General features: G+C 43.6%; 1 protein-coding gene across 2 annotated transcripts in view; it reads right to left on the bottom strand.

Annotated features, from left to right (window-relative positions):
- Positions 1-26,382, bottom strand: part of CLUAP1 (clusterin associated protein 1) — a 158,340-nt gene that overhangs the window by 113,906 nt on the left and 18,052 nt on the right. The window lies entirely within an intron of this gene.

Consider the following 26,382-nt stretch of genomic DNA (forward strand, 5'->3'; position numbering starts at 1 on the left):
ATAAACCTTGTCTCATGGTTGCCCTGACACTGCAAGATCATGTGATGGTGTCACCTGGTACAAAATACCACCTTGGACACTGCTGGTACTTTTCCACTGGAAACAAAGGTTTCCATTGTTATGTAAATTCTATTTAAGGCTGGGAAGCAAGGCAATCTGGGTTCTCCATTCGCCTCCCCATGTGAGAAGGAAGACTGCTGAACGCTCCTGAACAAACCAAGGAATTAAGCTAGGGGAAGGCAAGCGCTGAGTCCAGGCTGTGAACAGAGATCTAGCCTGTAAAGAGATATAACTGGAACTCTGAGCTGCAGAAACTCTACAACCTGCCTAAACAACATTTACGGTGAGAAATCACTATGTGTAACCTATTTCTTTAATGTATTAAGCTTAATTTGTGTGCTCAGTAATCTGCTTTGTTCTGTTTGCTATCCCTTATAATCACTTAAAATTTACCTTTTGTAGTTGTTAAACTTATTACTTGTTTATAATATAACCAAGTTTGTGCAATTCATAACCGGGGGGGGGGGGGGGGAAGAAGCTGTGCGTATCTCTCTCCACATTGAGGGAGAGGGCGTTTTTTATGAGCTTGAGTTGCGCAGATTTTTCTATACAGCGCAAGACAATACTATTTCGGGTTTATTCTCCAAGGGGGTGTGTACATGAGCGCTGGGTGAATCCTGGAGCTGAATCCTCTCACACAGAGCTGACTTCAGTCTGTCTCTGCAGCTGGGTGTGGCCTTACCTGTATGTTTGTGCTAGAGAAGGCTTGAGGGCCTGGCACAGCAAAACCAAGGTGAGGAAGCCCAGGCTGGTGGAACGGGCAGGCTCAGTGAGACCCCAGCAGATCAGGTGACACTCACAATGTGGGGTACAATCCGTCACATCATGAATAGCCACCACGACTGTCAAAAGGGCTGAAGCCAGAAAGATGCTGCCATTTCCCTACAGTTTGTCTACATGAGACCACCACCATTTTCAATAAGATTGAAGCCATGCCTATAGGCAAAATGGCTACCGCTCTATGGTTCATGGGAATAGGCAGGGCACAGGAGAGACTTGGTGAAAGGGGGCTGGGGAGAGTGGGGGAGCACTGGTGGGTTGCAGGGGAATGCGGGAGCAGGAGGCGGAGTCTGGCACACGGGGAGGCAGAGCAGAGGTGGCAGGGTATGGAGCAGGTGGAGGCAGTGCAGGGGTGGAAAGGGAAGTGATGAGGGGTTTCAGAGTAGCGGGAAGCAGTGTAGTGATGGGGGATTAGGAGCAGGGAGAGGCAGGGCACAGATGGGAAAGAAAACAGTGAGAGGGTCCACAGCAGAGGGAGGCAGGGTAGGGGTGGAAAGGCAAGTGATGGGGGGTTCTGGGGCAGGAGGAAGGGAGGAGAGGAGAAGGAGGCTCTGGAGCAGCAGGAGGCAGGGCAGGTGAGAGAAGGTCCAGGGCATCAGGAGGCAGGGTAGGAGAGAAGCAGTTCTGCTCAGTCTTGGGCAGAGAAATGGGTGGGAGTCAGGCTAGTATTCCTTGTACAAGGCTAAACCAATCACATATTATTTTTAGAAATGTATCTGATGTATCTGTGACATTACTGCTTATATGAATAATGATATAAGTTCTTTATTATCTATATCTGTAATCATCAACCCTAAAAAGTAACATAAGTTCTATGTGTGAGTGGGAATCATGGTGCATTAATTAGGTCAGAGGCTCTCAAATGATTTATCATCCAGCCCTTCTTTTAGCAAAGGAAATAAACTGGGCGGGGGAGGGAGGGGAGTCAAGACAGTAATAGGAAATGGATGGCAGTTCCCCTATCTTAGGGATGAAGAGAGGGTAAATGGAGTCTCTATCTTAGCCACTAGAGAGAGGTATGCATTTTTGTGGGCATTAACAGTTGACTTTTGAACCTGAAATTCTCTCAAACACTGGCTGAGGATAGAGGGAAGTTAAAAAGTCAGACTAACACCCCCACGCCCTCCATTTTTATGTTTTTTTTTGTAATTCATGATTTTTGGGGCCAATCTCGTTATTTTTGTGGGTCCAATACATGACTTTTGATCTACTGAGGTTGGCAATACTGCAGTTCATTCCAGTAAACACTATTATTCATACTTACAGTTAAATAAAGGAAACTAGTACAATCAGAAGCACGGGTTCAGTTTTCACCAGCACCAGCCACTGCAGCACCAAAAGAAGGTAATTTGGATTAAGAAGGAAGTATGGCCAAGCCACGGGGGTACACGGATTCAGTGCAACCTTGCTTCAGCCTATGCCTCAGAGAGCGCTGGTAAAGATGAAAGTTGCCTTCTCTTGGCAGAAGCCCCAAAAGAGGGAGGCAATGGAAATACTGCCAGCCTTCCTTGGCGGTGAAATCATAGAATCATAGAATATCAGGGTTGGAAGGGACCCCAGAAGGTCATCTAGTCCAACCCCCTGCTCAAAGCAGGACCAATTCCCAGTTAAATCATCCCAGCCAGGGCTTTGTCAAGCCTGACCTTAAAAACCTCTAAGGAAGGAGATTCTACCACCTCCCTAGGTAATGCATTCCAGTGTTTCACCACCCTCTTTTAGGAAAAACTTTTTCCTAATATCCAATCTAAACCTTCCCCACTGCAACTTGAGACCATTACTCCTCGTTCTGTCATCTGCTACCATTGAGAACAGTCTAGAGCCATCCTCTTTGGAACCCCCTTTCAGGTAGTTGAAAGCAGCTATCAAATTCCCCCTCATTCTTCTCTTCTGCAGACTAAACAATCCCAGTTCCCTCAGCCTCTCCTCATAACTCATGTGTTCCAGTCCCCTAATCATTTTTGTTGCCCTTCGCTGGACTCTCTCCAATTTATCCACATCCTTCTTGAAGTGTGGGGCCCAAAACTGGACACAGTACTCCAGATGAGGCCTCACCAATGTCAAATAGAGGGGAACGATCACGTCCCTCGATCTGCTCGCTATGCCCCTACTTATACACACAAATCCCACACAAAGCTCCCAACTGCCCTTGCTGGCACAAAGAGGGACTGTGTTCACCTTTCTCATCAGCATAGTTGAATCTGGCACACTCACTGCAAAACTAGGAAGTAAGTAATTAGAAATCTGCCAAGCCAGAAGAATCGCTCTTGCCCAAATATGAATGGTCTGACAAACAAGAATGTGTTTCAGCCAAAGGTCTGAAATCTCACTTTGGAATCTGGAATAAGTTACATCTGGCTGCTATGCTCCAAGTATAGACACCCCAAGTGCAGACAAATTTAGGCTCAATCCTGGTTTCATTTTATCAGAGCAAAACTCCTGCATTTCAGTCGCTTCTGGGAATATTGCTCATCCTAAAGCCATTAAAATTCCAGTCTGTCCAAAGAATGTACCAGTCTCAAACTTGCATCACATTGACAGATATTCCAAAGGGTCAAGTAAACCAGTGAGGGAGACTCAGCCACAGTTGATCTCCGCATCAGGAGCCCTGAGGCCATGTCCACAAGAATCAAATCAGCAGCAAGTCTTCTGGAAGAGACAAAGAACTCAGGTCCTGACCACTTGGAACACTTTTTGCAGAAGTCAGGTTGCTAACCCTGGCCAAGTTATGATTTTACTAATTATGTCTTGCGTATGTAAAATCCCTCCTAGAGTTTAAACTAGACTGGATACATTGTGCTCCACTTTCTGTCCTAAACTGTTGTGTAGTGTTGTGGTGCAGTGTTAACCAGCTGCTGCCTTTCTCTCTAGAGCTGGCTGCATTTCAGTGGTGTGTGGAAGCAATGCAAACTATAATGCAGGAAAGGCACCGTGGGATCCTTCTTCCTGAAAGGTGCAGTACAAATGAAAGTCATAAAGTACTGACACCCCAACATTTGCCAGCTATTTTGAGAACAAACCAAGGCAGCTAATAACCGCTCAGTTTTCTCTGCACGTGCTAAAAGCAACAACCCTGCCCTTAGTCTCGAAATGCCCAATTCATTGACACAATACAGACCCTTCATACAAGGGGCAGTAAAACAACAGATCCAGCCAATGGGGAATCCCTCCACCCCCGCCCAGTTTAAGTCCCTGCAAGGCATAGTACTGAGGTAACAGTTTTATGCCATTTCCTCTCTCAGCCATCCCCCCCATACATAAGATGCATAGCTGGAGAAAATGGGCAGTCTTAGAATAAAGGAGAACCAAAAATGCCACCTTTCCCCTCTTTGGGTCCCACAACAAGCAGAGCTTTGCCACACCTGAGAATCAGCCTATGCTGTTCTCCAGTGGATGTTTATCATTGATACTCTCTGGCTTAATGTCACACAGCGGGTTTGCCTGCTCCCTGATGGCTGTTGGAGAACATCTGCCTTTTATTTTTAGGATGCCATCTATTCAATTATGTACAAATATCAAACCATTTGAAAAAGCTTTTGTTAGTTCCTGCGACTCCAAACGCAGGATGAGAACAAAAGAAAAAGAGTGCTATTGTCATCCTCCTGAGTAAGCAGCTAAAAAGAGCTCTCTGGCACTGGAAGGTTTTGTTTCTTAGCTTATTTATAAGATTAGTAATAATATAGGAAGCATCCAGCACTGCCAGTTAGAACAGTTAGGGAACACAATAAAAACAACCAAAGTAGCACCTAGGTTTTAGCAGTGTGTGAACTGGTCAGATTAGATCAGCGGTTTTCAAACTTTTTTGCTGGCAACGCAGTTGAAGAAAATTGTTGATGCCTGCGACCCAATGGAGCTGGGGATTACGGGTTTGGGGTGTGGAAAGGGCTCAGGGCTGGGGCAGGGGTGCGGGAGGGGGTCAGGGCTCTGGGCTGAGGGTGCAGGCTCTGGGGTGGGGCCAGGGATGAAGGATTTGGGGTGCAGGAGGGGGCTCCAGGTTTTGGGGGGAGCTCAGGGCTGTGGCAGAGGACTGGGGCGTAGGGTTGGGGCACAGGCTTACCTCGGGCGGCTCCTGGTCAGCGGCGCAGCAGGGGTGCTAAGGCAGGCTTCCTGTCTGTCCTGGCACTGAGGACCACGCTGTGCCCCGGAAGCAGCCAGCAGCAGCTCCATCTCCTAGGCGGGGGCGCACAAGCGGGTCCACGTGGCTCTCACCCACAGGCTCCGCCCCTGCCAGCTCCCATTGGCCGGTTCCTGAAAAATGGGAGTGTTGGAGCTGGTGCTTGGGGCGGAGGCACTATGTGGAGCCCCTTGGGCCCCCCCACCTAGGAGGCGGACCTGATGCTGGCCACTTCCAGGGTGCAGCACGGTGTCAGAACAGGTAGGGACTAACCTGCCTTAGCCGGGCAGCATCACCGATGGGACTTTTAATGGCCCAGTCGACAGTGCTGACCAGAGCCGCTGCAACCCAGTGTCTTACATTCTACGACACATAGTGGGTTGCAACCTACAGTTTGAAAACCACTGGACTATATTATCACAATGGTCCTTTCTGGTCTTAAAGTGAGAAATTACTACCCAATATGCTTTGCCTTTATATATTGTGACAAAGCTCCTCCTCTGCCTTGGTGGGTCCTGCGCTTACTGGCAGATTTGCTCGCCTGAGAGTTCACGGCAGCCCGCAGTTTGGCCACTTTCGTGGCTCAAATCTGCCATTCACTCAGTTAGCCTCATCACTGGCCAGCATGGGGAAAAGAAAGAACAATCCCCACAGTCTCTGATGATCCACCTAGTGGATCGGGGAACAGGCCAGAGACCTTCCCCTCTGGTGGAACCCACAGTCCAGGTCAACTCCTCCAGTATCTCGTAGGGAGTTGGGGGAATGGAGGGAACCCGGTCCTGCCCTCTACTCCAGGTTCCAGCCCCAGCGCCCTGTGGATTGCAGCTGTCTACACTGTCTTCTCACTCTCAACTTCTTGCACCTCTTGCTCCCAGCTCCTCGCACGCACACCATAAACTCAAGTGAGCTCCTTTTTAAACTCAGGTGCCCTGATTAGCCTGCCTGTCTTAATTGATTCTGGCAGCTTCTTGATTGGCTGCAGGTGTTCTAATCAACCTGTCTGCCTTAATTGTTTCCAGAAAGTTCCTGGTTGTTCTGGAACCTGCCCTGTTACCTTACCCAGGGAAAAAGGGACCTACTTAACCTGGGGTTAATATATCTGCCTTCTATCACTCTCCTGTAGCCATCTGGCCCGACCCTGTCACACTCCCTACCTTGTCTCTCTCATATCCTGGAAACAAGCACAGTAATAACAACACTGCAAATAATTTTAAATCTCTCTGCTAAAAAAATCTTCTGGGCTCAGCTTGGCCACATTCTAGAATCAAGTTCCCTCCTTTAGTTTATAGAGCGAAGTGGAGAGAACAGAAGTTCAGTGTCTTCCTTCTCCTGGAACTTGTTCAGACTAAGCTGAGCAGAAATAGGATATCTTATAGACAAACTGAAAAGTTGTCAAGGAGTCATTGCAAGGTGCAGATTCTGAAGTGAAATCCTTGCAATAACTTTGTGTAACTGACCTTGCTGTTCTACAGTACAGCTGCACAGTTTCCAAGCAGCTCCTTCCTGATTACACCATTCCTAGAGGCCAGTAGGCTCTTGGGGGCAAAAGTGTGAGAGTGAGAAAAGGAAAGAAGAAAATTATGTGCCTGTTATCTCAGAAAGGAAAGATCCATGGTGGAAATAACCAGTCCTCTGAGACATTTAAATCAAGTCTGAACAAAATACTAGGAAATATACTGTATGGAACTGGACACACATCAGACCAGAGAATTTAGTAAATTGCTTTCCCTAATTGTTATGATTTTATGAACCTAGAAAAAGTCAAGTGAAATAGGACTTAAGTGAAATTCTTCAACTTCTACTCTATTTGCATAAAGTGATGCTCTTGGCCACAACCACTGCCCCACTCCCAGCCACGACTCCCAGCTCCCAAGGGGACACGGACAGGTTCCATTACAGAAAGGGAGGTGTGCCGTAAAATGTTTGGGGACCACTGGTGTAAACTGATGCTTCCAAGGGGGAAGACTTCTTCTTGGATACCAGCACAACTGGGAAACAAAGCTATTAAACTGGGAGACAAGAGGGAAAAGAGATTTTAAAACAAATGTGTGACAGAGTATGAAGTCCTACTGCACCTTCCCATGTGCAGCATCCCCAATCACAGCCTACACTTCCAGAGCCAATTAATTTCATTTGAAGGGTACAATTACCCTCAGCTCCAAAATCTCAGCAGGGTCTCTAGTGGTATCTTAACAAATGCCTTAGATCCAGTTACTACCTGACAAGAGGCACAGTATTCATAGTATATTCACATTATTAATGCTCTGTGAGCCATATTCAGGCTCCAGAATTTTACAAGATTTTTGGCTTTACTGTCATGACTAAAGCTTCTTTACCAGGATGCCGTCTGCTTGGTCTGTTCCAAAGTGTGACAGGAGGGCAATAACCTTATTTTTTCCAGCACATGGAAAGAAACATCTGTCATACTATCTGAATTCCCTATTGCATACAAATGCCAAAGTCATTGGCCAGAGGTTCCTCCTTGAAACCACAAGCAGGAGGTGACTTTAAAGAGGAAAAATGTATGGGGAGCCTTACGAAGGCAAATCGCCCAGCTATACAAAGAAACAAAGTTGTTTTCAATATTCCCTTATATTCCAAAACCTCTGCTTAATAGGAGAAATAACATTTTCTTTTCTCTGTTAGTATAATACAGAGTTTCATGAAAGATTAAGATTCCCTCAGAATAGTGAATGATGAAAAATAATATATTTTTCTATAGTGCCTTTCAGACTCAAAGGTATTCAGAAGCACTTTGCAGAGCTACGTCAGGAGTGTAAGCAGGTATTGTGCATGGAACAATAGCTCACATAGGGACAGTTTAATCTTTTCTTTCTCACTAGTTGATTCAGGCCTTTGACTTGAGAACAGGTCACCAGATTGATCACAGTTTTCATTCTCAGCGAGGCTTTACCCGCAGCAACTAGAGTGGCTGCAATATTCAAGCAATGGAAATATTGTGCAGCTCTTTGCATGAGGAAGTCAAACAAAGGCAGTTTGTGTTAATGCGTTTTGTTACGGTTGACTCACAATTTTGACATAGCCCTGTTTCACACCTGTGGTCTGACGTGGGAAGACTGGATAATAAGCAAAGAAAACCTCATCCAATAGGTACAGACCAGAGTATGTTATTTAGTGCAGTTAGGAATCTTTGGTACAGTCACACAGCTTCAGACAAATATTGAGAGAGACAAGAGATGATTGTAAAGACAGCTCCCTTTACAAGTGAGACAGCATGTGTTTAATTGTAGAATCTTTGTAGAATTCTCTTTCCATACAAGCTAGACGAGTTTAAGATAAATCTATAATATTAGGCTACAAGCATTCAGATGTTTCAACTAGCTGAAAAAACTGCCCTTAAATGTAAACAAACTTGTTTGTTTTCGCGATTGGCTGAACAAGATGTAGGACTGGGTGGACTTGTAGGCTCTGAAGTTTTAAAATTGTTTTGTTTTTGGGTGAAGTCATGTAACAAAAAAAAAAATCTACATTTGTAAATTGCACTTTCATGACAAAGATTGCTTTATAGTTACTTGTATGAGGTGAATTGAAAAATTCTACTTCTTTTGTTCATCATTTTTACAGTGCAAATATTTGTAAGGAAAAATAATATATATACTTTGATTTCACAGCAGAATACACAGAATACAATGTATATGAAAATGTAGAAAAATATCCAAAATATTTAATAAATTTCAATTGGTATTCTATTATTTAACAATGCAATTAAGTCTGATTAATTGCAATTAATTTTTTAAACACGATTAATTTTTTTAGTTAATCACATGAGTTAACTGCGATTAATCAACAGCCCTAGTTGCTATGAAATTCATCAACATCTAAAATGGTGTCAACATGTAATTTGGATATGGTTACAAAAATATAAGATTATGATACAATAGCTGTCTGCTTACAGTTGCAAGTGAGTTTTTATTATATGCTTGATTCTGGCCTCCCACTCTAAAAATCTACCACAAAATATTTTAGCTTCAAAATTGGTAGGTTACGTCTGGAGACTAGATAGAATTTTTCTGCAGAATTTGAAGTGAAGTAGATAAATGGTGCCTGAATTATGACATCCTAAAATCAGAGTAGAAGTGTTCGCCAGAGGTCAAAAGTTCTCTTCCCCCGCCCACTTTATAGCCAATACAGAAAGCAAGAGAGAAATTAAATCTTGGTTCACTGTACTCCCACGAGTGGGATCTAGAGCCCAGAACAGACATTTAGAGGATTGAAGACTAATTGCAAAAGTTATTAATTTTTGAATTTGTAACATAGCTAAGTACATTGTAGGACTGTTGGGAAAACTAAGCTTTCACTTCAAAAAAATCAATCTCTAGCTCTTTTCCTTGCAGAGACAGACATCAAAATACAAGAGCACCAATCAATAATGGCAAAAAAGAACTCTTCAGCCAAAAGGCAGGACAGAAGGGGGTCAAAAAGTTTCCTAAGACACATGCTGTTGGAGTTCTCCCCAGTTCAGGCCTCAGAGGTCTCCACAGGAAGGGGACATTGCCCCATATCTCAAAAGTCTCATGTTCCCACCTAACTCTCACAAAGATAACTAATATACATTACAATATATCATTGAATCAAATTTAGTTCAATGAAAGTCACTGGGTTTGAGGCCCAACTAAGGGAACATCAGTGACAACCATATTTTCACTGTAACTGATGCCCTTTCAATTCTACAGCCTAATGTAACTCCCATTGATTTTTGCGGGCGGTTATTTGGGTCCTTACGGTGCTGAAGTCAGCAGAAAGACTCCCATTAGAATCATAGCATCAGAGCCATGTTAGTCTGTAGCCACAAAAACAACGAGGAGTCCGGTGACACCTTAAAGGCTAAGGGATTTATTTGGGCATAAGCTTTCGTGGGTCAAAAACCCACTTCTTCAGATGCATGGAGTGAAAATTACAGATACAGGCATAAATATATATTGGCACATGAAGAGAAGGGAGTTACCTTACAAGTGGAGGACTGTAGGGAAGCAAGACTAACCAGCGCGGCTCCTCCTGCTGGTTGTTTCAGGAGTTAGCGCTTTTCCAGCCTGGGAGTGCCCTCTGCAGGCCGGTGTCTCGCCTGCTGCTGGCCCCGTGTCCCTCTTGGACCCCAGTGCCTCCTCACCCTGGGTGCTGCCCTCTGGCAGTGTCCGCACACTCTGGGTCTCCCCTCCCAGAGAACCCACAACCCCCTAAACCCACCTTGCCTCAGTGGCTACTGCCAGTCATCTAGCTCCTGCTCATTGGGGCAGACTGCAGTGTAATGGCCACTCATCATTGGCAAGGGGTTAGGACCTGCTGCCTTTGCTTATCTCTGGGCTGCCCCTCTGCAGCCCCAGTACCTTTGTAGGCCTTCACCAAGGCCTGCAGCCTGAGGTTTTACCAGGCTGGAGCTCCCCAGCTCCTCTTGCCTTTTTCCCCAGCACTGCTCTGCTTCAGTACCTTGCTCCCAGGCAGCTAGCCCTTCCGACTCTAGGGCTAGAGTGAGACTCTTCCAGCTTCTGGCCCACGGCCCTCTTATAAGGACCAGCTGGGTCCTGATTGGGGGAAGCAGCTACAACTGGGGCCACGCCCCAATCAGCCTAGTTGTTCCCAGCCGCAGCCCTCTCTAGGGCTGCTTTAACTCCTTCAGGGCCGCAGCGGGGTGACCACCCCGCTACAAGGACCAATGTTGAAGGCCAATACAGTCAGGACAGATATGGTCCACTCCCAATAATTGATGAGGAGGTGTCAATACCAAGAGAGGGAAAATTGCTTTTCTAGCGAGCCAGCCACTCCCAGTCCCTATTCAAGCCCAAATTAATGGTGTTAAATTTGCAAATGAATTGTAGCACTGCAGTTTCTCTTTGAAGTCTGTTTTTGAAGTTTTTTATTAAAGAATGGCTACTTTCAAATCTGTTATTGAGTGTCCAGGGAGATTGAAGTGTTCTCCTACTGGCTTTTGTATGTTACCATTCCTGATGTCTGATTTGTGTCCATTTATCCCTTTACGTAGAGACTTTCCGCTTTGGCCAATGTACGTGGCAGAGGTGCATTGCAGGCACATGATGGCATATCACATTAGTAGATGTACAGGTGAATGAGCCTCTGATGGTGTGACTGGTGTGGTTGGGGTCTATGATGGTGTCACTAGAATAGATATGGGGACAGAGAAGACAACGGGGTTTGTTACAGGGATTGGTTCCTGGGTTAGTGTTTCTGTGGTGTGGTATGTAGTTGATGGTGAGTACTTGCTTCAGGTTTGGGGGCTGTCTGTAAGCGAGGACTGGCCTGCCTCCCAAGGCCTGTGAGAGTGGGGGATCATTTTCCAGGACAGGTCGTAGATCATTGATGATGCACTGGAGAGGTTTTAGCTGCGGGCTGTACGTGATGGCCAGTGGTGTTCTGTTATTTTCCTTGTTGGGTCTGTCCTGTAGTAGGTGACTTCTGGGTACCCGTCTCGCTCTGTCAATCTGTTTCCTCACTTCCCCAGGTGGGTACTCTAGTTTTAAGAAGTCTTGAGAGAGATCTTATAGGTGTTTGTCTCTGTCTGAGGGATTGGAGCAGATGGGGTTGTATCTTAGGGCTTGGCTGTAGACAATGGATCGTGTGATGTGTCCTGGATGGCAGCTGGAGGCACGTAGGTAAATATAGCGGTCAGTAGGTTTCTGGTATAGGGTGGTGTTCATGTGACCATCACTTATTTGCGTTGTAGTGTCCAGGAAGTGGATCTCTTGTGTGGACTAGTCCAGGCTGAGGTTGATGGTGGGGTGGAAATTGTTGAAATCCTGGTGGAATTCTTCCAGGGCCTCCTTCCCGTGGGTCAATAGGATGACGATGTCATCAATGTAGCTTAAGTAGAGGAGGGACCCTAGGGGACAATAGCCGAGGAAGCGTTGTTCTAAGTCAGCCATAAAAAAGTTGGCACACTGGGGCCATGTGGGTACCCATACCAGTGCCGCTGACTTGAAGGTATAAGTTGTCCCCAAATCTGAAATGGTTGCGGGTGAGGACAAAGTCACAAAGCTCAGCCACCAGGTGTGCCGTGGCCTCATCGGGGACACTGTTCCTGACAGCTTGTAGTCCCTCCTCGTGTGGAATATTGGTTTAAAGAGCTTCTAAATCCATGGTAGCTAGGATGGTGTTTTCAGGAAGATCACCAACGCATTGTAGTTTCCTCAGGAAGCCAGTGGTGTCTCAAAGATAGCTACAAGTGCTGGTAGCTTAGAGCCTGAGGAGAAAGTCCAAATAGCCAGATAATCCTGCTGTAAGAGTGCCAATGCGTGAGATCGTGGGGCATCCAGGATTTCCAGGTTTATGGATCTTGGGTAGCAGACAGAATACACCTCGACGGGGCTCTAGGGGTGTGTCTTTGTAAATTTGTTCCAGTGCTGTATCAGGGAGTTTCTTGAACAGATGGTGTAGTTTCTTTTGGTACTCCTCAGTGGGATCAGAGGATAGTGGCCTGTAGAATGTGGTGTTGGAGAGTTGTCTGGCAGCCTCCTGTGCATAATCTGACCTGTTCATGATGACGTCAGCACCTCCTAGACAAATTGGAGGATTGGGCCAAAAGAAATCTGATGAGGTTCAACAAGGATTTGAATTACCCGGGCTCAACGGGTAGTGATCAATGGCTCCATATCTAGTTGGCAGCCGGTATCAAGTGGAGTACCCCAAGGGTCGGTCCTCGGGCCAGTTTTGTTCAATATCTTCATAAATGATCTGGAGGATGGTGTGGATTGCACTCTCAGCAAATTTGCGGATGATACTAAACTGGGAGGAGTGGTAGATATGCTGGAGGGGAGGGATAGGATACAGAAAGACCTAGACAAATTGGAGGATTGGGCCAAAAGAAATCTGATGAGGTTCAATAAGGATAACTGCAGGGTCCTGCACTTGGGACGGAAGAACCCAATGCACAGCTACAGACTAGGGACCGAATGGCTAGGCAGCAGTTCTGCGGAAAAGGACCTAGGGGTGACAGTGGACGAGAAGCTGGATATGAGTCAGCAGTGTACCCTTCTTGCCAAGAAGGCCAATGGCATTTTGGGATGTATAAGTAGGGGCATTGCCAGCAGATCGAGGGACGTGATCGTTCCCCTCTATTTGACATTGGTGAGGCCTCATCTGGAGTACTGTGTCCAGTTTTGGGCCCCACACTACTAAAAGGATGTGGAAAAATTGGAAAGAGTCCAGCGGAGGGCAACAAAAATGATTAGGGGACTGGAACGCATGAGTTATGAGGAGAGGCTGACGGAACTGGGGATGTTTAGTCTACGGAAGAGAAGAATGAGGGGGGATTTGAGCTGCTTTCAACTACCTGAAAGGGGGTTCCAAAGAGGATGGCTCTAGACTGTTCTCAGTGGTAGCAGATGACAGAACAAGGAGTAATGGTCTCAAGTTGCAGTGGGGGAGATTTAGGTTGGATATTAGGAAAAACTTTTTCACTAGGAGGGTGGTGAAACACTGGAATACGTTACCTAGGGAGGTGGTGGAATCTCCTTCCTCAGAAGTTTTTAAGGTCAGACTTGACAAAGCCCTGGCTGGGATGATTTAGTCGGGGATCGGTCCTGCTTTGAGCAGGGGGTTAGACTAGATGACCTCCTGAGGTCCCTTCCAACCCTGATATTCTATGATTCTATGATTCCTTTGTTTCTGAGGCTGTGGATGGCATTGCGTTCTGTACAGCTGAGGTTATGGGGCAAGTGATGCTGTTTGTTCACAATTTCAGCCTGTGCACCTCTACAGAAGCACTTTATGTAGAAGTCCAGTCTGTCATTTTGACAGACTGGACTCACTACAAAAGCTATTTTCCCTCTCTTGGTATTGACACCTCCTCATCAATTATTGGGAGTGGACTACATCCACCCTGACTGAATTAGCCTTCAACACTGGTCCTCCACTTGTAAGGTAACTCCCTTCTCTTCATGTGCCAATATATATTTATGCCTGTATCTGTAATTTTCACTCCATGCATCTGAAGAAGTGGGTTTTTTAACCCACGAAAGCTTATGCCCAAATAAATCTGTTAGTGTTTAAAGGTGCCATCGGACTCCTCGTTGTTTTTATTAGAATCACAGAAGACTCATAGATGGAAGGGACCTCGAGAGGGCATCTAGTTCAGTCCCTTGCACTCATGGCAGGACTAAGTATTATCTGATATGGGGCACCAGCAATTTTTTTTTCCAATGTGTGCGCAGACCGGCAGCCGATGGCTCGTGGACTGGCACCGGTCCGCGTACCACCACTTTGAGTAGCACTGATCTAGACCATCCCGAACAGGTGTTTGTGTAACCTGCTCTCAAAAATCTCCAATGATGGAGATTCCACAGCCTCCCTAGGCAATTTATTCCAGCGCTTAAACGCCCTGACAGTTAGGAAGTTTTTCTTAATGTCCAACCAAAACCTCCCTTATTGCAAATTAAAACCATTGCTTCTTGTCCTATTCTCAGAGATTAAGAAGAACAATTTTCCCCTCTCCTCCTTGTAACAACCTTTTATGTACTTGAAAACTGTTATGTCCCCTCTCAGTGTTCTCTTCTCCAGACTAAACAAACCCAATTTTTTCAATCTTCCATCATAGGTCATGTTTTCTAGACCTTTAATAATTTTTGTTGCTCTTCTCTGGACTTTCTCCAATTTTTCCACATCTTTCCTGAAATGTGGAACCCAGAACTGGACACAATACTCCAGTTGAGGCCTAATCAGCGCAGAGTAGAGCGGAAGAATTACTTCTCATGTCTTGCTTACAACACTCCCGATAATATATCCCAGAATGATGTTCACTTGTTTTGCAATGGTGTTACACTGTTGACTCATATTTAGCTTGTGGTCCTCTATTACCCCCAGATCCCTTTCCGCAGTACTCCTTCCTAGGCAGTCATTTCCCATTTTGTATGTGTGCAACTGATTGTTCCTTCCTAAGTGGCGCACTTTGCATTTGTCCTTATTGAATTTCATCCTATTTACTCCAATCATTTTTAGATTAGGCCCGCACTGTGTGCATTCAGAATTATTATTATTAGAGCAACACTCTGTACTTATTTAGCACTTTCCATCCAAGGATTTCAAAGCACTTTAAAAACATTAATGCATTAAAGCTCCTAGCACCCCTGGGATGTATGACAGTTATTATGCTTACACCAGGGGAGGCTCCAAGAGACTAAATAGTTTGCTCAAGCTCCCAGAGGGAGTAAGTGTTAGAGGTGGGAACAGAACCCCAACCTTCGGTGTTTCCTCTCTTCATATCAATAAGTGAATTAAAAGAAAGATTATTTTTAACTTTTCTTGCTTTATAAATAGTTTGTAACTATAAGATGTGGCTATAATGAAAACCTGGTAAGGATGCAATTTTTTAAGCCTGCTATCAGCATGGAAGCAGTTTATTTTTGGCTTTTTTGTTTCATTATACTGCTGTGTGTAATAATGCAGCTTGTCTAGCCAAGGTGGTTTCTTGACAGGTTCCTGCTAACATGTCCACAGGTCTTTTGACAGATGCCAAGTGGCAAGCACTCTTGAAGTCAATCAGCTCAACTGAGTTGTTACAAACAGCCTTGATTTTTCTCCTTTTGGCAGTTCAGAGATCCAACCCATGAGAACTTGGGGCTTTCCTCACTCCACTGACCACAGTAAGCATGTCCCCCAAGGGAGTTCATTACATTCCAAAAGGAGCTATTCTCCCCTGCACTCAAGGCCCTCTAATTTGCTGTATAATCTCATCAATTCTCTTCCCACAGTCACTGTAATCACAATACTCATTCTGTGCATGGAAAAAATGGCGGTCTCCAAAAAACTATTCTGTGGATTGCTGTTATGTGAACTGAAGGGCACCTGCTTCTGCGACACCTTCTGGCCCAGTGTCCTAAACAGCTAAAGCCATGTGGTTACCCTCAGTGCTGATCACTAAGCTAACTCCTATCAAGAGATCCACCAGTTCCATACACATACAGAGAACAAATACACACTGAAGGTGGTGTCTCATTTTGACTAGGTACTGAATGTCTGTTCATTAACGTTACATAGCTGTATTTTGTTTGATCAAGATCTTGAGAGCTTTAATCCCGAACTCGGAAGTTTCATTTTCTATCATGCTGTGGCAGTTACTCATACAAGTTTGGCTGCTGTGCTCTAAAAATCAAGGCACTATAGTTGTACTAAAAGGATTTCTAAAATGTCCCAAAAGCAGCAAAAAAGAAAATAACCAAGATGAGCACAAATAGTACTTTGCACATCTAAAGTACATCATCTGGGGATCTCAATGTGGTTTACCAATATTCATCCATTAAGCCTCACTATAACCCCATAACACAAATCAGTATTATTATACTTGTTTTGCATGTGGGTAAACTGAGGCACAGAGTATGGAGGTGACGTGGCCAAGCACACACAGTGAGCAGAGTAGAATACAGAACCCTTGAGTTCTGACATTCACTCCTAATTCTAACCTTACATATATATGACCTAAGATCAATCCGAATGTTCAGTTTTCTAGGAAAATGAATGAAAGATCATATAATTCTATACCTTTAGAAAGCATTTTGAAAACAATTACACTTATCTGGATCATACACACAAATGATGAAGGCTCTTTGTTTTAATGGGTTCAGACAGATACCATATTGCATTTCTAAGAGACAGAAACCCACACCTCAACCTCCTCCTGATAAGTACACATATATGTATGCTCAGATACACATACATATTATATGTATTACCATTAGGGCTGTCGATTAATCGCAGTTAACTCACGTGATTAACTAAAAATAATTAATCGTAATTTAAAAAAATGAATCGTGATTAATCACAATTATAATCGTACTGCTAAACAATAGAATACCAATTGAAATTTATTAAATATTTTTGGATATTTCTCTACATTTTCAAATATATTGATTTCAATTACAACACAGAATACAAAGTGTACAGTGTACACTTTATAGTATTATTTTTTATTCCAAATATTTGAACTGTAAAAGTGATTAAAGAAATAGTATTTTTCAATTCACCTCATACAAGTACTGTAGTGTGATCTCTTTATGGTGAAAGTGCAATTTACAAAAGGTAGATTTTTTTTGTTACATAACTGCACTTAAAAACAAAACAATGCAAAACTTTAGAGCCTACAAGTCCACCCAGTTCTTGTTCAGCTATGACAAACTAGTTTGTTTACGTTAATGGAAGATAATGCTGTCCGCTTCTTATTTACAATGTCACCCTGAAAGTGAGAATAGGCGTTCGCATGACACTTTTGTAGCAGGTATTGCAAGGTATTTACGTGCCAGATATGCTAAACATTTGTATGCTCCTTCTTGCTTCAACCACCATTCTTCCACGCTGATGACGCTCATTAAAAAAAAATCATGTATTAATGAAATTTGTGAATGAACTCATTGGGGGAGAATTGAAGGTCTCCTGCTATGAGTTATCTGAATTCTGCCATATGTTTCATGTTATAGCAGTCTCAGATGATGACCCAGCACGTGTTGTTCGTTTCAAGAACACTTTCACTACAGACTTGACAAAACGCAAAGAAGGTACCAAGGTGAGATTTCTAAAGATAGCTATAGCACTTGACCCAAGGTTTAAGAATCTGAAGTGCCTTCCAAAATCTCAGAGAGACGAGGTGTGGAGCATGCTTTCAGAAGTTTTAAAGGAGCAACACTCTGATGTGGAAACTACAGAACCCGAACCACCAATAAAGAAAATCAACCTTCCGTTGGTGGCATCTGATTCCGACGATGAAAATGAGCATGCGTTCGACCAAACTGCTTTAGATCGTTGTTGAGCAGAACCCAACATCAGCATGGAAGAACGTTCTTTGCAAGGATGGTTGAACAGTGAAGGGACATTTGAATCTTTAACACATCTGGTACATAAATATCTTGCAACACCAGCCACAATAATGCCATGTGAATACCTGTTCTCACTTTCAGGTGACACTATAAATAAGAAGCAGGCAGCATGATCTCCTGTAAATGTAAACAAATTTGTCTGAGTGATTGGTTGAACAAGAAGTAGGACTGAGTGGACTTGTAGGCGCTAAAGTTTTACATTGTTTTATTTTTGAGTGCAGTTATTTTTTGTACATAATTCTACATTTGTAAGTTCAACTTTCATGACAAAGAAATTGTACTACAGTACTTGTATTAGGTGAATTAAATATTTTTTGTACAGTGCAAATATTGGTAATAAAAAATATAAAGTGAGAACTGTACACTTTGTATTCTGTGTTGTAATTGAAATAAGTATATTTGAAAATGTAGAAATCCAAAAATATTTAAATAAATAAATGGTATTCTATCACTGATTAGCAGCGTGATTAACCACATGATTAATTTTTTTAATCACTTAACAGTCCTATTTGCCATTTACACATACATAAAGCTTCACTGTTGCCTGAAATTTCAATGTAAATAAATCAAAGTATAGAAATAATGATCCCTTGTAAAGATCTTCTGTTAAGGACCTTCTGTCCTTCTCAAGCCTCAAATCAGAGAGAGAGAGAGATTTTATTCAGAAATAAAATAATTGACTAAAGAATTAAGAAATCCTAGGGCTGTTTCTGTTGGATTCAGAGATTATATTTAATTTTTGCACAATTTCTATGTAAATTAATGCACAAAAGAATTCCAGTAGAGCAAGGTTAAGAGTGAGAGGCAAACTACAACCCAAGATATTACCTCATTTTTACAGGAAATATGAACAACAATTTTACTTCACTTTCTGAATGATCTTTTTCCCGACAGGAGAGCCTGCTTCTGCCTCCAGAAGTGGAGCAATTTAAAGGGTTAGTGCCAAAAGCTGGAGTTTGCTTTAATTTTAAATGAAAATGAAAACCCCTTATTTTAGGATGAGCCAGTAAAACAGAGGCATACCATTTTCTCCTGGGACAGTTCAGCTAACATCTTCACTATGGGGGCACTGGAAAAGAGGAGCAAGCTACGGAAGGCTTACATGTTTTAAAATGCACTAAGCACATGATAAGGTACTTGCCAGTGCACTTCTATACAATTGGTTTTAGAACACAAAGTTTAACGAGCAAAAAAACCAAGACACCTTGCTATTGCCCTGTTACTGTACCTATCCTATGTAATTTATCATAAGCATTCCTTAGCCATACAACACAGAAAGACAACAAACATTGGAACTCAATATTCTTCAATTTTAAAAATAATCATCTTAGATTGATGGCAACTTACTTTGTATCGGTGGGTCAAATTCTCATCCCGTAACAAAGCCAGAGTTAATGGAGTTTGTCAGAGGGACCAACAAGCGGACTGAAGGGGAACAAAATCTTTCCCCCACAAACCAGAATGTGGGACAACCATATGGCTGCTGCAATCATCTCCTTGGCTGCATTAGGAACTGCATCCTCCCACTCACCCTTTATACATAGGTTCTGGCCAAGTGGATCAACAAAGTTCATGGACCTTTAGCAACATATCTGCTCTTTCCTGGCCTGCCTCCAAAGCGCACCCATTGCACTGCCACAAAGGTAAAGGAGTAATGCTCCACCCCACACAGGATACAGAATCACCTTGCACAGCCACTCCACAGCCCACCTCCATTCCCCAGTGCAGCAGAACTGTGATGGTTTCACTGCCTGTCAGGTTTTGGACAGACACACAAGGGAGAGAATCAGAGTTTGCCCATAAGTGAGGATTTAGCCCTCACACCGTAATTCAGCAGCAGAGAGGAGGACATTTATGTTCGGTTCTATGCAGAAATCTCCTTGTACTCTTCCAGCATGTTGTTGAAATGCACTTGTATTTACACTAATAGAGATGTGAAGTGACCTGTTTGCATAATGCGTAGCACAATAGGGCCCTAATCCCTGCTGCGGATTTTGGCACTACAATAATATGTATGTTTACTAATAACAATCCAGAAAGGCTATTCTTATCATATGAGAGAGGCAAGAGATCTTCCTCACTGTGCCTTCACACAAGGCCCAGATATATCACAGAATATCAGGGTTGGAAGGGACCTCAGGAGGTCATCTAGTCCAACCCCCTGCTCAAAGCAGGACCAATCCCCAACTAAATCAAATATTTACAGACCCTGTGCTCCCCCTCTTTCCATGTGCCCATGAGATCCTTATTTCAATCTCCATCCACCTGAAAAGGAGTGGGGAGAAGAAGGGAAAATGTGGGTCCATTGCTCCACACCCACAAAGGGAGCCAGGAATGGAGAGGGAAGCAGGCACAGTGCACTAAGGAGCTGGGGGGACATTATGACCTGGCCCAGTGCAACTCCACACTGCCCTCAATACCAGTGTAATTCCTGAGGACTAATTGCACTGACTTCAGTGCAGATACTTTGGATTTAGATCAACGGAACAGACAGCAGATTTTGGCCCTAGTCTCTTTCATGTGTAGACCTAGTTTCAAATCCTGTTTAGGTCACAAGTGAAAAGTAGATTTGGGTGGTCCTACAAATCTGATTAAGAAAATCTAGAAGCATTAAATCCTTTAACACACCTGTCTGCACTGAAAGGATCACTTGACCACCATATTCACCTTTAATTCATGTTATTGTTAGTTATTTGTATTACAATAGCACCTAGAAGCTCCAACTGAAATCAGGGCCTCATTGTGCTAGGTGTTGTATAGACACATACTAAAAGATAGGTCAGGTCCTAAAGAGCTTACAATCTGGTCATGTCTAGACTTACAAGCTTACAGTGACACAGCTGTACCATTGTAAGAGCGTTTGTGTAGCCGCGTTATACCGACTGGAGAGAGCTCTCCCATCGACATAATAAAACCGGTTCAACAAGAGGCAGTAGCTATGTCAGCGGGAGAGAGTCCCCTGCCAACATAGCACTGTGCACGAGCGCTTACGCTGGCAAAACTTATGTGACTCGGGGGGTGGGGGGTGGGAGATTTCACACCCATGAGCAACAAAAGTTTTGCTGACCATGGCCTAAATAGACAAGACAAAGGGTAGACAGGGGGAAAAGAGGCACAGAGAGATGAAGAAGACTTGCCTAAAGTCAAACGGCAGGTTAATGATAGAGCCAGAAACAAACCCCAGGTGTCCTGAGTCCCAGTCCAGTGGTCCATAGACTAGACCTTAGCTATAACACTTTGCAATTTTATTTCAATTTTCATCAGAGAACCACAAAGTGTTTTACGGGTTATTGTAAAAGCCTCCCAATTGCCCTAAGAGGTAGGGAAATATATTATACCTATTTTACAGACAGGTAAACTGAGGCAAGTGTCTGCTAAATTTGAAGCCTCAACCCCAATTTGCTCGAATAGAGAATTAAGTTTTTGTCTCGTGGCTACTGCAAGGGTGGGACGAGGATGTCCACTACTCAGTATTTCCTCAGCCTCTGTTTTTTTAAGTTCTCACCTCAAGAATAACTCCAATACCTATCCATGCTGCTGCTCAGAGCTTTCCCAAGCAACAAGGTAAGAGAGAAACTGACATGAATCTTGGCAGTTTTAGTTCTACCTACAGGACTATAAATAGCTGCAAATAAAACTGAAATGAAGGCTGTAAATAAAACATATAAAAATCCATATTTATGAGATGTATGTTTTATCTACGCTTCTATATGGCTCAGAAACATGGACGACTTACGCCAAACATACCAAAAGACTAAAGAGTTTTCATATCAGAGGCTCGCATAAAATTCTTCGAATAAGATGGCAAGACAGGGTGACAAATGTGGAAGTATTAAATCATGTTGGTATGTCATTCGTGGAGATGTTGATTAGTAAGAAAAGACTCAGATGGCTTGGACATGTCAAGCAAATGCCAGATTACAGGATCCCGAAGAGTGAGCTGTACTCTGAAGTTCGTAAAAGGTCTAGAAAGAGAGGCAGACTGCTGCACAGATTTCAGAATGCTTGCAAAAATTATTTAGTATCCTTTGGAATCTCTGTGGATTGAGAAAGGATTGCAAAATGCCACTCTGGTTGGCAGAACCAGCTTTTAGATGGAGTGATGCATTGTGAGGGGGACTGGATCAAGCTTTGTGATGACTGGTGTCAGAAGACGAAAGAATCTGTTGCTCAGATTCAGAGCACTGCGAGTGCATGGGTGTGCCCTACCTGTGGATGGGACTGTCATTTGCACATGAGACTCTGCAACCATCAAAGAACTCATGGGTGCATACACCCTGCTGTGTAAAGAGCAACAGTGCCATTGAAATAAAACTGACGAGTATTTTGTTAATTTCATGGTATAAACAGCAGCAGAGTTGTCTGTGTGCAGACTTGGCAAGGCAACACTTTCAAAGGGGAACCAAATGTAAGGTCATCTATGCAGCTGTATGGGCTGGAAAGATTTTTTTGTAAAACAGCAGCTTAGATACTGCAAAACTTAATAGTTTCAGCTGGATGATAGTTTCAGAGGAAAAGCTCCCCAAGGACTAGTGGTGAGTGAATTTTTCAAGCCTTACTGTAATTCTAGATATTCTTTAAGTAACAAAATATATTGTCTTTAAAGAATAAGGGACTCCAACTAAAAATCAGCTGCTGTGGTGCTGCTTTTATCCTACAGGAATTATAATTATGCTGACCATTCAAATGAATGGGACATCAGGACATACAGTAGTCAGGAAGTCAAAATGCAGTGGAGTTCTATAGGCATTCCCTGAATTTATCCCAGACGTTCTGCAGCTCTAATGGAGGTGACGAAAGCTGCATTTTGTTTTCAATGCCTTCTAACGTAATTTTAATGTTCAGACAAAGCAGCCTTTAAAAAACCAATCACTGTCACAGCCTTTATAAAAGAAAGCAAAAAATACCATGCAGTTTGAAGTACAAAATACATTAAACAATCTATGTGTATAACTACAGCAAAAGAAATAATGACAAAAACAAGCAAATCCAATGGAAAATTAGCCAATTCGGTTTGTACCAACAGAGGCCAGCTTTTAATTTGAAAAATGTTTGTTTTGCTTTATTCAATGTCCAACAGGCTAAAACTAGCTGTACGCTTATGTACCGGATTTTGGATTGAAGCAGCATTCCTTAGTTTGGATGGATCCCTCAGAAAGTCAGAACTGGTCCAAATCATTAGTAACAAAACATGCAAGGTCTTTTCTAGTGCTACTGGGAAGTTTTCTTTGGGCTGTCACAGTAAAGCATCATGCCTTTAGGATGTAAATTTATCCCTAATGAGGCACAGGCCATTTCTCACCTGACAGGATTTCTTAAGGACAAGGGTAATCTGTAAGACATCTGTGCAGAGCATAAACCCCGCATTTATACAAAATTGGCTAGTCCCAGCTAGAGCAATGAGTCATTATGCCGTCGGAAAAATATGTTCTCTACAGGATATAATAATTCACACCCTTCTGGAAATTGCACCTTTAAAGAGGCTTCCAATGAAGAGAGCTCTTGATGGGCCCACTGAGAAGTGGTTGCACTGGAACACTCACCTCTTCCCTGATTTTCACTTCACACCTTCGTCACTCTGCTCTTGGATATGTCCCTCATTAAGGGCCCAACCCTGAAGCCAAATGGACTCCTAAAAGCTGTGATTTGGCCAAAACGATTAAATTATTCCCAATTTCAAAGCAACTGCCAAGTGCTCTTTTAAAATTCTCCCTAAAAATTGACATACTCTTGACTTTTTAGCTGTCTGAGTTGTGTGGAGGTGTGTGTGTGCAGGTCAAAGCAGCTTAACCCTTTGAACTCAGACACCAATGCATTAGCCAGCTGCCTTGTGAAATCTGTTTCAATAGCCAAGGGATTAGACAAATATACTGTGGGAAAATGAGGCCTATAAAGATTTTGTTTTATTTTATTAACATTTTTGGAATACAAATGAGCTCTGTTTTGCATCATGTTTTCATGGAAATTTAAGACACTCTGAAAAATGGTAGAAATTTGTGTAGCTTCACTGCAGCTCCTGAAAATATTTTTATCCTTCAACGAAATGCTATTTTGTTATTTCTCACAACAATTCTTCCCCTAGACTTTCCGGGCTACCAAGCACTCCGACTGGTATCACACAACCTCTGTCAAAGGATGTTTCAGGCATTACTGTCTCTTTAGCTGAGGAAAAGGATATATGAATGAGCATCTGCTGCCCTTCCTTCTGTAGTCCTCATCTGAAGGATCCAAGCTGGTGCCATGCTTGGCAGCTGGAGGTGGTACAATGGCCTTCCTGGAGGATGATGGAGTTGGAAACCCAGGCCTAGAGGAGGAGGCTGAAACTGACCTGGTAGTTTGAGGGATAACCCTTGATGCCCATAGGTCCAAGAGGGATAAGCGTATGGTGCTGGGGGAAACCAAGGAGAAAGATCTTTTGTTACAGACCTGTGGGGATGATGGACAGATTCCACTGAAGAGTGTTATCCAGGAGTAGGAGATGACAAAAGCTTCCGGGGGAGGCCAGCACCAAGGTTGGAAACAGGGATGGTACTTAGGTCAGCACTGAGAGACCATCCTGTCGCAGGAGGGGAGAGTCCAGGACTGACAGACAAAGTAGGTCCCTGCCTGCCATGGATCCCTGAGGAATCGACAGTATTGTCAGAGGTGCCATTATTATTGATACCACACGTACCAGTTGTCATTGGTACCACACATGTGGCCACTGACATCAGCGATACAGATGGTATGGACAGTACCAACTTCAACAGTACCAACAAGGTCCATTCTGGATTGAACGGTACTGGAATTGAGTGCTGCAGTTCAGACGGTACGGGGGAGTCACACTCTGGGGCTCTCATTCTTACCTGGGTACTGGAGGGCTTACGAGAGCCCTTAACATACAGTGGCCAGAGTCCCCATGAGAGGTTGAGGAGCCCTTCTTGGGTTTCAGCATAGTTTTTCCTTCCAGAGACTAGAAAAGTTGGTGACCGTGGAGGAAGGCCCTGGGGATGGAGAACAATGCCTCTTTTCTCAGCAAGTCTTCATGGCTCATTTCCCTTTGTCAGAGTCCGTAGAGATAGAAGGAGCAGCCAGGGCACTTCTCCCTATTTGCCCCCTACTCCTCCTCACAGCTGCCCCACAAATTCTGCTCTATTTGCTCCATGGCATAGATGGCTGGTGAAAATATTCTTTGGGGGTGGGGAGGGCTAAATAAAACGGTCATGTCCTGCTCTCAGGTGTGTGTGACAGGGTTCCTGTTTCTGTCCTGGCTCAGTGCAGGGGGGAGGCCCTGGAATTGCACTCAACTACCTGTTAGCTCAAAGATGGCATTAACATGTATAATGACAGGTTTCAGAGTAACAGCCGTGTTAGTCTGTATTCGCAAAAAGAAAGTTTCCACGGCATGCATCTGATGAAGTGAGCTGTAGCTCACGAAAGCTCATGCTCAAATAAATTGGTTAGTCTCTAAGGTGCCACAAGTACTCCTTTTCTATTAACGTGTATGTGGATGCATACTGACAAGCGTCAGAAAAGAGACTACACCACTACAGAAAACAACCAACAGATATGCAACATCAGGAAGTTCTACATTACATTGGGGCAGCTGCCCAAGTATCTGAAGGACACTAAGGAAGTCACAAAAGACTACTGTGCAGTGCATGGACAATAACGCGAGTCAAATGGACTCATGATTAAAGGCAACTGCATCACAATTCCAAAGAAAATGAGAGGAAAAATCCTAAACCTCATCTGTGAAAGACATCAAGGATTAACTAAATGCCATGAATGGGCCAACCAGTCAGTGTGGTGGCCAGGCATTGGCAAGGAACTAACAGACCAATACAACACCCCTACCAGACAGGACTTGGAAGAGACTGGCTGCAAATTTATGCAAATTCACAGGAGGACATCATTACCTGGTCACTGGGGACTGTTTTTGCTCACTTCAGTATTCCAGAACAACTAGTGATGGACAACGAACTACAATTCACTGCAGCGGAATTTAAGTCATTCTGAACAAAATATGATTTTGATCATTTTACTAGCAAACCACATTACCGACAAGTGAATGGAGAGGCCAAGAGATCTGTACATCCAACAAAATCCTACAGGAAGAAGATCCATTCCTTGCTTTTCTGAGTTACATATCAACACCAATAGCAGCTACTGGATATAGTCCAGCACCACTCCCAATGGGAAGATGACTCTGTTCTAATGTTCCAACTTTAAAAAAGAACCTATCTCCAAAGTGGCTAGTCATGAAGAGAGTAGCCAAATTGGATAAAAAGGCTAAAAGAACTTATCAACACTCTGACAACAGACATCATTCAGTGAAAGAAGTGCTGCGTCTAGAACCTGGTGACTGTGTTCTTTTCAAACTGGATGAAGAAAAGAGATGGACAGCTCCAGCTGTTGTAAAGAAAAGGAATTTAGCACCCAAATCATATGTGATTGAGACGGACAGTGGAGAGTTCAACAGAAACCATCAGCATCTACAGTTTATTCCTCAGACAGAACAATCAACATAGCAAACCCCACAGATGGCAGATGCAGAACAAGATGACGACTCAAGGATTCTGGACTGACCACAGCCAGTTATTGCAACTAATATACAGC

The sequence above is a fragment of the Lepidochelys olivacea genome (genome assembly GCF_965140295.1).
Source record: "Lepidochelys olivacea isolate rLepOli2 genome assembly, chromosome: 10".
Lineage (NCBI taxonomy): Eukaryota > Metazoa > Chordata > Testudines > Cheloniidae > Lepidochelys > Lepidochelys olivacea.